The sequence below is a fragment of the Vicugna pacos genome, chromosome 14, assembly GCF_048564905.1.
Source record: "Vicugna pacos chromosome 14, VicPac4, whole genome shotgun sequence".
Classification (NCBI taxonomy): domain Eukaryota; kingdom Metazoa; phylum Chordata; class Mammalia; order Artiodactyla; family Camelidae; genus Vicugna; species Vicugna pacos.
This window is the reverse complement of record NC_133000.1, coordinates 51,639,073-51,656,038: the sequence shown is the minus strand read 5'-3', so window position 1 is coordinate 51,656,038 and position 16,966 is coordinate 51,639,073.

Sequence of the window (16,966 nt, the reverse complement as noted above, 5' to 3'; positions counted from 1 at the left end):
TTTCAGATTTCTATTGTGAGGAGCTACTTGAACCATCTGATGAAGCTTGGTAGTAAAGGATATTTTCTAGACATTGCAAACAATCAGGTATTTAATGAAGGAGATCACTAGGGAAATAAAAAGAAGAGCCAATATGAATGATTAGAGAAGACTATAAACCCAGTTTCTAAGTTCACAGGGCAGCGAGTCAAGAATTTTAGATGGTGGGCTCAAGGCATCTTTAGATGGTACAGTGAAGAAGACAGTGGCAATCTGATTAATTCCCCAGTTTGCAATATTGTGTTTTTGGTGATGGCATAGAATAGATATCACAGATGTTTTGAGACAGTGGTAATAATGGCACAACTTTTTTGTGAAACTATAGTGTTAAGGAATATAGAGAAAATGCTGTCTGTACAGAGTAAGCACTATATCAAGTGTTAGTTATATTCTTTTGTGAATGATTCAGTATTATCTTATTTATATTATTATATAAACTAAAGAGTAGACAACATAATCACAAAACATAAAATGATCTATGACATAAAAGAACATTCTTCCTTAAACTTCCAATTTAAATAGAGAGTCCAAAACATGATATTCTGGCTTCTAAACTTTTTCTGAAAGTTGAAATTTCTTAAGTAGTAGAAACATAGTTTTACCTGTCATAAAGGCTTGCATATAAGAAAAGAATTTATGATCTCCCTTAGATAGGGTACCAGTGTATAAACAGCATGGAGCTGTACACTCTTCTCCTCTGCTACTGCTGTAGTTTCTCCATTCTTCCAGGAGTGAGCATAATCAGAGTAGAAAATTTAGTCCATGTAAACTAGGGTAAAATGTTAATTATTTTATTCAATCTTCATTAACTTAAATGGCATGGTGAATGCTTAGAATATTAACTAAAAACAAAAAGATTATGTGGTAAAGTTAAAAAGCGTTGAGAAACTTACTGGAGGCCTGGTAATGGATGCTTTTCCTTAAAGTGAATTTCAGAATAAAATATAAATCATTGGATTCCATCTAAAGTAGTTTGGTTACAGATGCAATGAGGTCCTTTTGTAAGATAACTTCACCTCCAAGTCTCAGTGCCTGTATTCCAAAAGACATTACATAATCAAGTTCAGGGTAGATTTATATATTATATAGCAATTCTCTGAAATATGCCTCCAGCTCCCTAAGCATATTTATGATGTTTATGAGATCAGTGCATGAGCCTAAAAGCAGCAGGATGAATCAGTGCTTACAGACATCACACATATTTCTCACGAAAGGGCAAGGGACCTGAAGATTAACACAGACTGGCCTCACTAAAAGGATACCTGATACTTTTCAAGGCACTTTGGAATTTTTCTCAGCAGCTGACTGTCAACATTTTTCAACCTCTAAATTGACAACAGTTTGGCTCCCAAGCCATCAAGCTTAGTCTAAAGCCAGTAACTACCACGCATCACCAGTCCCATGCACTCTATGAGGGGGCCTTACTGAATGTAAGCAGCTAATATCACTCCTCTCTTTATCCAGATAAATTAACAATTGTTTTAAAAGCTTTCATGTTAAAAGTGCTGACATTGATCAGAGGGATGCTTAGGAAGAAATTAATTGATATATTTCTCTCACAGTTTTCTTTTTTAAACTTTATTTATTCATTTTTATTGAAGTATAGTCAGTTTACAATGTTGTGTTAATTTCTGGTGTACAGCTTAGTGATTAAGTTTTATATATATTCTTTTTCATTTTAGGCTATTACAAGGTATTGAATACAGTTCCCTGTGCTATATGGTAGGACCTTGTGGTTTATCTATTTTATAAAGAGTAGTATCAGCAAATTTCGAACTCCTAGTTTATCTGCTCACTTTTTCCCCTGGTAACCACAAGTTTGTTTTCTATGTCTGTGAGTCTGTTTCTGTTTTGTAAATCAGTTCATTTGTCTTATTTTTTTTAGATTCCACATATAAGTCATATCATATGGAATTTTCCTTTCTCTTTCTGGCTTATTTCACTTAGAACGACGATCTCCAGGTTCATATGTGTTGCTGCAAATGGCATTGTTTCATTCTTTTTTGTGGCTGAGTAATATTCCATGGTATATATGTACCACATTTTCTTTATCCAGTCATCTGTCAGTGGATGTTTAGGTTGCTCCCCTGCCTTGGCTATTGTAAATAGTGCTGCTATGAACATTGGGGGCGCATGTCTCTTTTCAAAGTAAAATTCCCTCCAGGAATGGGACTGATAATATGGTAAGTCTATTATTTAGTTTTTTGAGGAATCTTCATTCTGTTTTCCATAATGGCTGCACCAAACTACATTCCCACCAACAGTGTAGGAGGGTTCCCTTTTCTCCACACCCTCTCCAGCATTTATTGTTTGTAGACTTTTTAATAATGGCCATTCTGACCAGTGTGAAGTGATACTTTGTTTTAGTTTTGATTTGCATTTCTCAAATAGTTAGTGATATTGAGCATTTTGTCATGTGTCTGGTAGCCATTGGAGAAATGCTTGTCTTCTGCCTATTTTTTGATTGGGTTGTTTATTTTTTTGTTATTGAGTTGTATGAGCTGTTTGTATATTCCAGAAATTAAGCCCTTGTCAGTTGCATCAGTTGCAAATATTTCCCCCATTTGTAGGTAGGGGTTGTCTTTTTCTATTGTTTATAGTTTCCTTTGCTGTGCAAAAACTTCTAAATTTAATTCAGTCCCATTTGTTTGTTTTTGCTTTTATATCTGTTGCCTTGGTAGACTGCCCTAGGAGAACATTGGGAAGATTTATGTCAGAGAATGTTTTGAGCTGCAATAATCAATCATTTTGTTGGCACAAAAACAGACATACAGATCAATGGATCAGAATAGAGAGCCCAGAAATAAACCCACATACCTACAGTCAATTAATCTTCACAAAAGAGGCAAGAATATACAATGGGGGAAAGATAGCCTCTTCTGCAACTAGTGTCGGTTAAGTTGGACAGCCACATGTAAATCAATGAAGTTAAAACACTCCCTCACACCATACACATGAATAAAGTCAAAATGGATTAAAGACTTCAACATAACACAAGACACTATGGACCTCCTAGAAGAAAACATCTTGCAGTTTTCCTTTAGTTGAGAATGTCCCAAATTTATCTAATAAGAATCACAAGGGGTATTTATTTATAAAAATAATAATAAATATGAAATACTAAAACAGATATCTGACCCCTTCCTCTGTTAGTATAATTCATTACATCTGGGGTTCACCAAGGAACCTGTCTTTTTACCAAGACACTTTGAGAAACACAACACAGTTGAAAAGCCTGGCAAAACACCTTAGGATATGGCATATATTGTGTAACAGATATTAAATATAGTTTAGCAATAGACAACAGAGTATCAGATCATGGGGATAAAAGTGTGAAAGGAATGTAAGAGAAGAAGAAAATGTATTTGAAAATAATGTAAGTCAAAATCTGGAAAAAATAACCTCAAAGATCTATAAATTATGATTTGTTGTCAAAGAAAATTTGTGATATTATAACCATATACATCACTTAACATTTGAGGATTCTCTTCCTATATTGTAAAGTCTATCCTTCCCATTGCCGACTTAAAGATCTAGAACTTATTTCCTAACTATGTGTTAGATCTGGGATTATCTATTATACTCACTCAGTTAGTGCCCTCTCCACTCATATCTTGAAAACCATTATGCACGTATAGCAGAATCACAACTTTTATCTCATATTACAAGTTTTATATATAGAAATTGTAACTGTTACTGAGCTACACGAAGCTTTTTCATGAACACAACATCTGGTTTAAAATTCAGTCTTGTTCTATCTTTCACACATGAATTTGTGTTCCTCTTGGGTAAAATTGATCAGTCTGGCAACTTTTTATGACTGCTGCTTCTTCATTTAAGAATATGCCTGCATATTTAGAAGAAGTAATATTGAACGATTTTAGGCACCAAGAATTCTGTCATCTAGGATGCTGTTTTAACCACACTAAAACTATTGTTCTCTGAATCCCTCTTGCCTGGAACATTAGCACATGGTTCTCTTTGCTCCCTTGCTGACTGGCCATCCCTTGCTCCTGTGAATGCTATGTGCCTCTGTGGGGTCTGGATACCCTTTTGGAATGGCTTTGGCAGTCCGCTCTGCAGAGACATGACAGCACACACATTTCTAGCTTTCCTAAGGCAAACTCCCTGTGCAGATTCCCAGAAATATCTGGATCCAGCCATCATACAGAAGTAAAGGCAGATATAAAACCTCAGAGACTTCCCTTTGTCTTAACATGTTTCACCATCAGATGGACTTTGCTATGACCCAAACTCAAATTAGCATGGAATAGCCACCACAGCAGCCTCTCTGCAGAGCCCAGTGTAAGCCACAGAGCCCTAGTCTACCCCCAGTGATAACCTCACTTACTAAAGCACTTCCACATCAGTTGGTCAAATCTCAAGAGGAACATCTTTCCCATTTGATTGCTTTGCCCTCCTTCCCATGATCCTCTGTGCTCCCAAAATAGGAGAGTTTTTCTTTCAGATCTCCTATTTCTTATACATCTTTGATGTAACATGTGAAGAACTGTCATAGATGTAAGAGATTTTTCTCCAGGATGCAGGAACACTATGAAATGAGCCCTCCTGTTTCGAACCTTGATTTAATTGAATGGAGAAAAACAATCTGGAAGATGAAAAAATGAACTATTTACTAAATACTAAATGCTAATATCCTGCTCTGTAAGCCCATTTTACATACCAGAAGAGTGTTATCTTAGACTTACCTTTCATTTCCTTTTGAAGCCAATGCTAATTTCCATACAGTCATATAAATATCCTTAGCAAATTCGTGTGTATATTCTGTGCTTAAAAAGGCAACAAATAAAAGCATATTAGTCATTTTCAAAATATTATCACCAATAAAACACAAGTATATTAATCTATTTATTTGACAAAGATAACAAAAATGTACGTGACTCATGAAACCTGATAATCACCACCTCCCTCTTCAAGCTGCAACATTCTTGTGAAGGCAGTTGCTTCCCATGGAAGCAATTACTTAAATAAAAGATCTTTTTTCTCATTACAGCCTTTTTGATACTCAAGCTCCAATATGCTTTCATCTTAGCCAACTTTTCAGCTGTTGTTTATATCTGTGCTTTCATTCATTACCCTCTCCTTCATTCAGAGATAAAGAACAATTTGGTTGCATTCTTTCTCTGTTACATTCATACAGTTTCCTTCTCCCATCAATTACTCCAGAAAGTCAACTCCAGTTCCTCTTTCCATTTCCTTTCTTTGTTTCCATTAAGAACTCAAATAATGTCTCCCCAGTCCTTCAAATTCCATTTCTTTCCAGAATGTATCTACATACCACTCAGTTAATTTTGTGAAGACATACTTGTTACTTTTTGTATGATAAAATGTCTTGGAGAGAAAAGGAAATCTCTAAATTGGAAACCTTTTTATAGAATATGTGGGAAATAGGCTAATATTACTGCCATTCTTGCCTCAGATTTCTAAAAATGAACAGCTTAGTAAAACAAACGTGTTTGAAAAAGTATACTTTATGATATTTATTCTAACAGGTATCTATAAAAGTTGAAATAATTTTATATTTAAAAACTCATAGCCTGTTTAGGTGAGTTTTAAAACGTTACTATAACCTTGATTTCTCTGCTTTATTTGATAAACATAGTTCTGAATATTTAAAAACTTGTAATTTAAAGTAATGAGAAAACAACTGTTTACTTGTTATTCATCAGTCTTACAAATAGCTGTTTCTATCTTAAATGCCACTGGAATAATTCACATAATTGCAGATGACTTGGAATGCCATGTTGCAGTAACATCATTCCTAGTATAAAATGATCAAATTCTGCATGACAAGTTTAAAAGGATTGTTCATTTCAACTGAGCAAAAATAGGTATGATTTTTTTTATCTTTATTTATGAAAAATAAGAATGTCATTACAAAATTTTAGAGTCAGAGCAATAAAACAATTTAATGTGCTGTAAAAATTGTCATCTATATTTTCATATATTTAGCTCAAGTTGATTGCTTCTGAGGAATACTTTTATATTTTTCATACAGCTTGATTGAGTTCATCATTTTTTCCCCCTGGTTAGTAATGCATTATTTACATTACCCTAGACCATTTTGCTTTCACTTTAAAATCACTCCACAAGTCTTTTAATTTGTTTGGTCTTCTCAAAGCTTTGCAGAACAGACTTAGGGTCTAAAAAAGAGACAATAGCAATTCCCCTTCAGGGCTTTTGCATTGACTAAAAGAGCAGCAATCAAACTTATCAACTGGAAACAGTCTTTGGCCTCAAGCAAACAGACCAGGTCATTTACTACTTTTAAAGAGTCTTACTGGAGCATTCCAGCTCCCCTGCAAAGAAATCACTACCCTAGAACAATACAAGAGTCTTGAATTCCGACTAGAGTGTTGTTCATCCTAACCAGGACCTCAGTTGGGATGTTAAGTGCCAAGCATTATTGGAACTAAAGAAATAGCTAGTATTTTATAGGCGATTTATGATAAACCTGTCCATTGAAAATAATTCTGCAACTGAAAAGCCAGAATCTTTCTATTTGTGATATATTTTTAATTACAATATATAGAAGGAGCTTCTTTGGAATTATACCCATTTTTTAATTCAATACATATCTTGTAAATGGATATTGGAATAATGTGGGGACAAGGTATTAAATTCATTTCTCTGTCAGTTTAGCCAACTTTCTTTAAAAATCATTCTTGATGTAATTGACAGAAAGGAAAATAGTTATAAACAAGGGCTTAAAGAAAGCCCATGAAGTCCCTGACAGCCTAGAGAGAGGGAAACAAAAATACAAGAGTAAGTACGGCCAAAAAGGGGAAAGGAAGCCATACTCTTCAATCATTGTGTTTAAAGGAATAGATGCAAAATAAAGGAGTCCTGCTAATACAAATACATAATACAAATCCTAAGAAAATAAAGAAGGGAACATATATGTCTTTTCCTTTCTGTACAAAAGGGATTTCCACCTTAAAGATGAAGAAATCATTCTTGAACAAGCATAGTATAGCTCAGAGAGGCTTGGGTAAACTGGTCATAGGGCATGTTGTCATGTCCAGCATTGTTTTCAGGAGAAAAGCATGTGTTCATATTTTCAACAAGAATTTCACAAGGTGATATTTGTAAAAAAAATTAGGTCATAAAATGGAGTTATCTATATTTAAGGCAAAGTTGTGACTTTGCTAACTTTCTAATACAAACTTAGGCAAGTCAATTCATCTTTCTAATTTTCAGTTTCCTCATAGATGAATTGAGGCAGCTGAACTGGGATGAAAGATTTTTATGATTTTCAATTCCATCAATGATTATCGCTGTTTCAATAAATAATACTGTCTTATGTGTACTTCAATGACAGCATATAGCATTCTTCTAAGTAACAGAAGATTGAAATATACAGAAGTGACTCCTCAGAAGTTGTATATCTCTTAAATATTAAAAATTTTAAAAAGAAGTAGCAACAGAGCTGTAAACAGTTCCAAATCTGAAGGTGTACACCTAAGTTACATGCATACATACCTTCTCTCTTCCATAATTTAATTTAATTAGTCACTTAATTCGTTCATGGAAAAATAATTAAAGTTTTCTTGGGCACATTTTGTCTCATAAATCTGAAAATAAATCAGTACCACTTAATATTTGCTTTTTTGCTTTTATTGCCATGATTTTGTACTTTGAAGTTACTGTTAAAATTTTTAGACATCTGTGATCAGAAAATATTATTTTCAGATGTAAATTAGAAAATATCCATTGAGATTTCTCTAAAAGCAACACTGTAATTTCAACCTTTTCCCTAAGGGAATTTAGTTTTGAAGTGTCCCTGTTTCTTTTTTATCATTTCCAGTCTCTTTCTTTGTTTCCATCCTCTGGGTTTCAGAGTTTCTTTTTGATATTTCCAATGAAGACTGAAGTTTGCTGGGGTTTTTTTTAATGCCCATATAAAAGATTTTTTTGGAACAATGCCATTTTCCTAACCCAGAAAGCTGTTGCTGTGAGTAGGCTTGCTCTTAGATAACTCCTTCTGTAGCACTGTTCATGATTAATTAGCATTTCTAAAGAAGTAAATGACTACCTTGTTTTTCACTTTCTTTGCAAAATGTTTGACATATTGTGAATGTTTGATTTTGCTGTATTCTCTTAATATATGCTAATACATGCTTACAATGTAATAGAATAGCATAGTGATTAAGCAGGTATAAGAATCTCAGTGCAGTGATTAAATGCTTTTCTTCTTTAATAGTATAGTGACATAGTAGCTTGTCTGTTGTTGATAATGATATCATAACCATAATCTAAAAATGGAAAGGAAATTGATTAGGTTTTCCCCTTGACATTCTTCTATATCTTAATCTCCAGGAGGGTGTTTAGATATACTGAAATATATATATATATATATAGATATATATATTCTTAGAAAATGTGACTATATTAGATTTAAGTTCAATGAACACAGAAATTTCTCCTTGTTCACTGCCAAATCTCCAATTCCTGGAAGAAAATTACTTTATAATTTAGAGATATAAGGACTATTTTTTTTATCTACTTTCACCTTTACATAAAATAAATACTGACTTTAAAAAGAAACAACCCACAAAAATATAGTCAACTGATCTTTGACAGGGGAGCAAAAGCAATACAATGGAGCAAAGATAGTCTTTTTCAACAAATAGTGCTGGAAAAATTAGACACCCAAGAGGAAAAATAAATGAATCTAGACACAGTCCTTAAACATTTAACAAAATTAACTCAAAATAGATCACAGACCTAACTATCAAATGCAAAACTATAAAACTCGAAGATAAAGTAGTAGAAAATCTAGATGGCCTTGGGGGTAAAGAGGACTTTTAATTTTTATTTTTTTAAACAACTTTATTGTGGTATAATTCCTGTACAGTAAATACATATTTCAGATGTACAACTTGATGAATTTTGATAGATATATACATCTATGAAACCACAACCACAATCAAGCTACTTAACATTTCCATCATTCCCCAAGAAGTGCAAATTTCAAAGTCCCAATTTATCCCTTCCACTCCCTTTACCCCCTGGTAACCATAAGTTTGTTCTCTATGTCTGTAAGTCTGTTTCTGTTTTATAAATAAGTTTGTTTATGTCTTTTAAAAAAGGAATTTTTAGATACAACATTAAAATCATGATCTGTGAAAGAAATATTTGATGAGCTTGATTTATTTCTTTAAAATTAAAAACTTCTACTCTTGGAAAGACACTGTCAAGAGAATGGCAAGACAACCCACAGACTGGGAGAAAATATTTGCAGAAAACATGTGTAATAGATTGTTATCCAAAATACACAAAGAGCTCTTAAAGTTCTATAATAAAATGAAAAACCCAATTTAAAAATGGGCAAAAGATCTGTACAGACACCTTGGTAAAAATATGTATATATAGATGGTGAGTAAATATGTAAAAATATGCCCTATATCATATAACATTAGGGTAACGCAATTTAAAATAAGAATGAGATACCCTCACATACCTATTGGAATGTCCAAAATCCAAAACACTGACTACACCAAGTTCATTGCTGATAAGAATGCAAAATTGAATAGCCACCTTGGAAGACATTTTGGCCATTTCTTACAAAGCTGAACACAGTCTTACCATGTGATCCAGCAATCATACTCCCTAGTGTTTACCAAAATGAGTTGAAAACTGATGTCCACGTGAAAACCTGCACATGGACATTTTAGCAGCTTTATTCAAAACTGCCAAAAGTTGTGAGCAATCAAGATGTCTTTCAGCAAGTGAATGGATAAACTGTGGTACATCCAGACCAAGAAAGATTATTCAGAGTTAAGAAGAAGTGAGCTAACAAGCCATGAAAAGACAGTGAAGAACTTTAAATGCTTATTACTAAGTGAGAGAAGCCAATCTGAAAAGGCTACATGCTGTGTAATTCTGACTATCTAGCATCATGGAAAAGCAAAATAATAGAGAAAGTAAAGATCAGTGTTTGTCAGGGCTTGAGGGGTGTGGAAGGAATGAATAAGTGGAGCACAGAGAATTTTAGAGCAGTGAAACCATTCTGTATGATACTAAAATGTGAATATGTGTCATACAATTGTCTAAAACCATAGAATGTATAACACAAACACTGATCTGTAATTTAAACTATGGATTTTGGATAATGATGTGTCAATGTAGGCTCATTGATTTCAACAAATACACTCCTCTGATGCCAGATTTTGATAGTGGGAGAGGCTAGGCATGTAGAGTGGCAGGGGCTATATGGGAAATTGCTATACTTTTTGTCCAGTCTTGCTGTGAACCTAAAACTGCTCTAAAAGTAGTCTATTTAAAAGAAAGCTGAATATGTTAGAGCTTAATATTTTTGTAAGCCAGTCCTCACATTTTAGAGGAAGGGAAACCAACCACAGGTGATTTGCCCAAAGGTAGACAGGTAATTAAACACAAAATCTTGAAGAGAAATTTGATTCCCTGTTGACTCCCTCCTTGCCCTATTCTCCAACTAAATATTGAGGCACAGATTTTGTTAAACATCTTTCCTATACTATGTAAATTCTGTTGCCCTTTTAGGTCAGTCATTTCTCCATGCTTCTTGTATACCTTCCAAGATAATACTATCCAACACTGATTTCTGTGATTCCTGATCACCGTAGAATTTGAAAATTATACAGTTCTGGAAATAAATTTATTTTAAGTTCATATTTATGTTATGCAATCTTTTAATTCTGTAACATTTGGGATGCTATAAACTCCTCCCAAAATAAGTAAACATTTTTAAAGGATGCTTCATAGCATATATGTATTCTATCCATTTGAAATCTAGTCTAATGTTATGAATATGATGTGGATTTAAGAGATATTTATATAATCTGGAGAACTCTATGAAATGGACCTTTACTAACAGGAATTATTTATTGCTGAATTGAATAATAGGCTGACATCATGATTTATCATTCAGCAAAAAATAAAAATAAATAAACTACTTATTAAATCCAGTGTTTGGAATTAAGTATTGGGTTCTGTGTCCCACGTCTAAAATAGAAAAAAAAAATACTTTTTTAATCATACAATATTTTCTTTCTTTATGTAGGGTAAATGAAATTGATATTTATTTTTGTTTTCACATCACTGAAAAAATGACTTACTAGAATCTCCTAAATATTTGTACTGAAGAGATGGACAACCAAAAATACAATAGTGTAAAATAACTAAAACTGAATATATTATCTAAAAGAGTCTTTTAGTCTATACATACACTCAACACTTACTTGAATTGGATTTTTATTATCCACTCTGCTAGAATATTCTATACCTGTGCAAGAAAAAGTAAGTTATTTTTCATCTTTTTATTTGGAAATACATTGAGACTTACAAAAAAGGTGTAAAACCAATGTACAGAATTCCCAAATACCCTTCATCTAGCTTGCTCTAATGTTAACATTTTACATACCCATGGTACAAATATCAAACCAGGTTATCAGCATTGCTATAGTACTATTAACTTAGCTTTAGACCTTACACAAATTTCACCAAGTTCCCAATTCATGTACTTTTTCTGGACTAGGATCCAGTGAATTTATTTGTCATGCTTCCTCAGTCTCTGCTCACCTTTTATAGACAAATTATCTTTTAAAGACTGTTTCTTGGTCGTTCCTTTTACAAGCTTCATATTTTTCTTTGACTCGTTAGTTATATTGGAGACTTTTCCTTAATTTGGGTTTGCCCAATTGTTTCTCATAACTGTATTGACATTATATATTTGGTGTAAGAATAATCATTATGTCCTTTGTGTCCATCACTGTACAGTGACTAAGAAGTTATCTCTTTTCTCAAATAAAGATCAATAATAGATAATATATCTTCTTATCCTTTGTGATTTTTTAAATCCAACTTCACTTTTAGCTACTTATTGATCATATTTCAAAGTATTCCCCAGATATCCACATATTAAATATGTTCTCTTGTCCTTCAATAAGCATAATTTCAAAAATATTGTTGATGATTTATTAGGGAGATTTCCAATTTTCATCAAAAGTTATTTAAGTATTTTTCTTTCAAAATGGTATGGATTATAATAATTATTTCATATCACTTACTATTACACCTATTTTTTGCAAGTTCTAATTTCCTTATTAGAACTGTTTTTCCTTATTTTTATTCCATGTCGATATCTGTCAAAAGGCAGGGGAGTGATTCTGCATTTATGAAATAATGTCCCTGTTGAGTCAGAACACACTGGTGTAATAAAAGACTTTAAGAGCTAGCATTTTTTCTGTGTGACCCGTCGCCACTCCATAGCTGTTGTAACTTAGGTTAAATGGTCAATCAGATCTGAGTTAATCAGATTTTCCCTCCTACACCTCTAAATCTGAAACAGGGCGACACAGAGACTTATTATTATATTTGAGTAGCATTAATTGAAGTGCTTCTCAATCTTTGTACCTAAGGATAACCAGGGAACTTGTTAAAATGCAGATTCTGGTCTAGGATAGAGTGGATGGTCATTTTTGTAAGCTCTCAGGTGGTGCAGATGCTGTTGGTAGCTAGGTTACATTTTGCGTAGCAAGGATTTTCGTTAGAGAAAAAGCAGAAAAATTCTGTGCTGATGCTCTTGAAGTTTCCAGGTTCCTTTCCTGCCTTTGAGTTATTTCCTCTTCTAATTTCTTAAGATAGCCCACTGTCTTCAATAAATTCATTTTTCTTCAAGTTAACCAGTTAGGTTATTGTAGTTACCACCAAAAACAAAAACAAAAACTAACAAATGAATGCTATGTGTCCAAGTCAGTACAATAAGTGTCCACAAAGAGCCTCGTTTAATTATACTCTATTCACTAGGTCATATAGGTATAAATGAGTTAACAGAGAACTTGGAACTCTTGCTTCCCAGAAACCATCTACTGGGTTGTTGGCAAGTAATACTTGTTTTTAACATACAATATAAACACTGTATTAACAGTCAGCAGATCATCCTCAGGGGCAAAGTGGTTGACCCAGACATCCAGGACCCAGTCAGAAGTTCAGTGCAGCCTCCAAGCCTCTCCCTCTGATTCCAGTAGGGTGAGCACATTGCCCTCGTGCACGGGGCTTTTCATGTTTCAGATGATGCAGTGGCTCATATTGTCTGTGAATTCTACTTGCAGGTGTGTGTACTGTCCCTGAGACTGGACCTGCCCAGCTCATTGGTGAGCCTGGCCAGCTTGATGGGCTGCACACAACTCGCATCTGGGGGGCTGCCTTTGAGTAGAAAACAACAGGTACTATTAATATCAGACTGTCTGAAAAATGAAAATAAACCAATTTCTTTCTCGATTTCTCTGATAATTGTGGTTCTCTTTACTTAATGGTGTCTCACAACAGTGTATGAGGTTTTGAGGTTTTAAGTGTGAGCATCAGAGATGCAAGTGCACTGTGAAATTGCATATCATATTTTCCTATGTGCAAAATTGAAGACTATATAAAGGCTAGGATCCTAATGTATATAATCAGTGAGTTTTTCCCTCACTGCTTGAAATTAGGAAGATACAATTTTGATACAATATTCATCTCATTCACAGAAAAATACCTATAAAAGATACATAATTTTTAGTTGTAAAATAATTTGTACCTAGTGAAAAGGGAGAGTTCTTGGCTAGTATAATAATAATAATAACAACAACAACAATACATCAAAGTATATATGAAACAAACATTTATATTTGTATATTTTATCTGATATATTTATAATAAGAAGCATACATTTGGGAAATTTGTACAACATAAGCAAAAGAGTCTACTGTAACCTACAGTGAAATACTGCTTTTAAAATTGCTTGCCCTCTAATTCCTTGTGTTATGACTAACCAGGAACTAGAAAAATAATCTCTGCAAGTACCATTAAATTATTGACCTATGGTTAATATCTGCTACTTCTGCTCTCAGGAATTCTGTCATCTTTCTGGAAAAATAGTACCCTAATTTTTCTTAAGGAACACATTCTACAACTGCCTCTCCCCACTGGTTTGGATAGAGTTGCCCCAGTCTCTGACTAATTGGTATGCTCTGCCTAGCCATCTCTGTTTGGCCCAAAGACCTCAGACTGACCTAAAGAGACTGGTTCAAGGATTGGGTACTGAGTTTAAAGGAGCCAGTGAAATCTGCACCCAAGAACATTATTTCTCTGTTAAGGGAGAGAAGACTTTGTTACAAACACTTGAGGAGCTTTTTAAAAAATATGGACGTGTGGGTCCCACTGCGTACCAATTAACACTGAATCTGAGGAGCTGGGTTTAGGTAAGTGTTGCTTTTTAAAACCCCTTAAGTGAGTCTAAAGAGCATTCCAGGTGCACTGACCACTTCATGGCGCAGTATCTTGGAGAACGTGAGTGTAAAGGCAACAGAAAGGAAGGCAGAACCATAATGTAGAGAGAAATCAAATCCTGATGACAGAATTTTAATCCATGTCTTAATTCAAAATTACCCCCAAAGAGTTTTTGACTTCTTTGCAATCCTTTTTTGGTATGAATCAATTCAAAATAGTTTTCTGTCACTTTCAACAGAAATAGACCTAATGATATGGTAAACATTTTAAGTGCCTTTAACTTTTCTGTGTGGTTAATGCCTGAACAATGTGAAGCAGGGGGTTGCTGACTCTCCGTGAAGTTGAAAACTTGTGTATCCTTTACAGCTGGACTTAACCTATGGGAGGTTCTGCATCCTCAGATTCAACCAACTGCAGATGGTGTAGTTCTGTAGAACAAACTTATTGAAAAAAATCTGAAGTGGATCCATGCAGTTCAAACTCATGTTGAGCAAAGGGTCAACTATACTTTATCATTGTTCACTTAAAATCAGCTTTGTACCCATTTAAAAATATTAATGTAGTGATTTTAGTTACATAACACTATAAAATAAAAACTATCATGTTATCATATATATTCCTGTGATCTCTGAAATTATCTGTACAAATGAGAAGGTGCTTGGTCCAAGAATTGCTACCTATATAAGGTCCAATTCTACCTCACACAAGAAGTTTATTTTGACTCACACAAAATAAACGCTTTTGCTTATTTTGACTGTTTCTCAGAGGAATAATAAAAATGAGTAATACAAAGGGAGTAATGTTAAAATGTATTTTGCTCAGTTTCGTGAATTAAATTATGAGCTTTATGACAGTATTACTTTCTCAATGAGCTGGTAAGATGTTTACGATAGACTCATAGCAACCATAAAGGGCCCTTCCATGCGACAAGTAATTTTCATGTATCATATACATTTCAACAAATAAAAGAACACCTAGATGAACAGCATTATGAAACCTACTAATAAAATGTGGTTTAAAAAGCATATGATTAAAATAATCCAATACTAAAATTAACAATGGAATTCTGCCTTTCCTCCCTTATGCACTCCTTACTATGATTTCATGACCAAGATACTCATCTGTGACCAAACACCAGATCTGAGAGATATATGTATCTTTAGGAAAATAAAAAGATTAAGAATGTTTTATAAAAATTCTTTAAGCCTAAAAGATTATTATAATTTGATCTAAAATCTGGGGTAAAATATAAATTTTACCGATTTCTATATAATGCATATCTTTCATTTTTTGAATAAAAATGTCCACCTTTAATTCATTCTTACATTTGTAACAGTGATTAGAATGTCTCTATAATACTTGACCATTATAGAACTACTCCTGACTATCTGTATTATAACCTATGCTACAAGAGATCAGTGATCTCTTTTCTGTTTCAGGTATTCATTCCTGCATAAGAATAGCTTCAATACTTTGTAGTTTAGAACAACAAGGGATTTATTCTTTCCAATGATTTTGTGGGACAGAAATTCACATATTCTTGATCTGGGCAGTTCTCTTCCACATGGCAGTGGTGGTTATTCTGTAAGCTGTCTTCAACTGGTGACTGCGATAAACTGGACTACAAATATGTGAAATATACACACTCCCCATGCAAAATCATCCAAAACCAAGAGTATCATGAAGCCCAGGACTGAATCATGTTAAGTCCAGTCCAGATGAGAAAGGAGCATTTTAGGGGCAGTTTCTGTGTTGTAGCTTCTTAGTTTAGCTCTTTTTGTTCCAGAACTAAAAAGATAAATTATGTCAGGTTTGTCTGAATCAAAATATATGTATACAAAAATAAAAATTATCTTTCCCCCTACTCTACAGCCCAAAATGTAATGATGAGACAAGCGCAAAAACAACAACAACAACAACAACAACAAAAACCTTCAGAAGAGAAGATTCAAAAAAGAAACTTCAGAAGAGGTAGGGAATAAAGTACATAGCAGTCACTGGTCTACAGTAAATTTGAGATCCAGTTGTACATAATTGTTAGAGAATCTTACTTCTGGAGCAGAAAATAATTCTTCAGTTAAGGCCTGGCTTTTCTCCCCAGGAGTGTTTTCTGCAGCTTTCAGCACCATCTTCAGGAAGCTTCTCTCTGACCTTGGAGTTTACCTTTATAATATTTTGATAAACAGCCTGTGTTTACAACTGAAAAGCTTTCTCAGCTCCTCACTGCCTTTAAAAGACAGGATGCCCATATCCTCTTTTCTTTTAAACTGCCTCATCCCTTTTATTCTAGGCTGATGATTCTTTCACCAATACAGTTTTCTTAAAAACTTTGTTGGTTTCAATGAATAAAATTGAGATTCACTCAGTCCCCTCAAAGACTCAGCTGTACTTTCATTAGAGACAGAAATCCCTTTACTTTAGGCAGGTAAAGCTGCTGTGGGACAAGGCCCCTTTAGATTCTTAGAATCCATTCTGTCTAACTGCAAGAGACTTAAATCTTTCAAAGATTATATAGTAAGAGACTTGTAGTCTTAACTTGTAGTTTTATCTTTAACCTGAAGCCCCATTTTACTGGGAAAACTATAGATTAACATTTATCTTAATGCTACTTTTCACTGTGAGAAAAATTTTCTGGCAGGAATAGTAGGGGATGAGA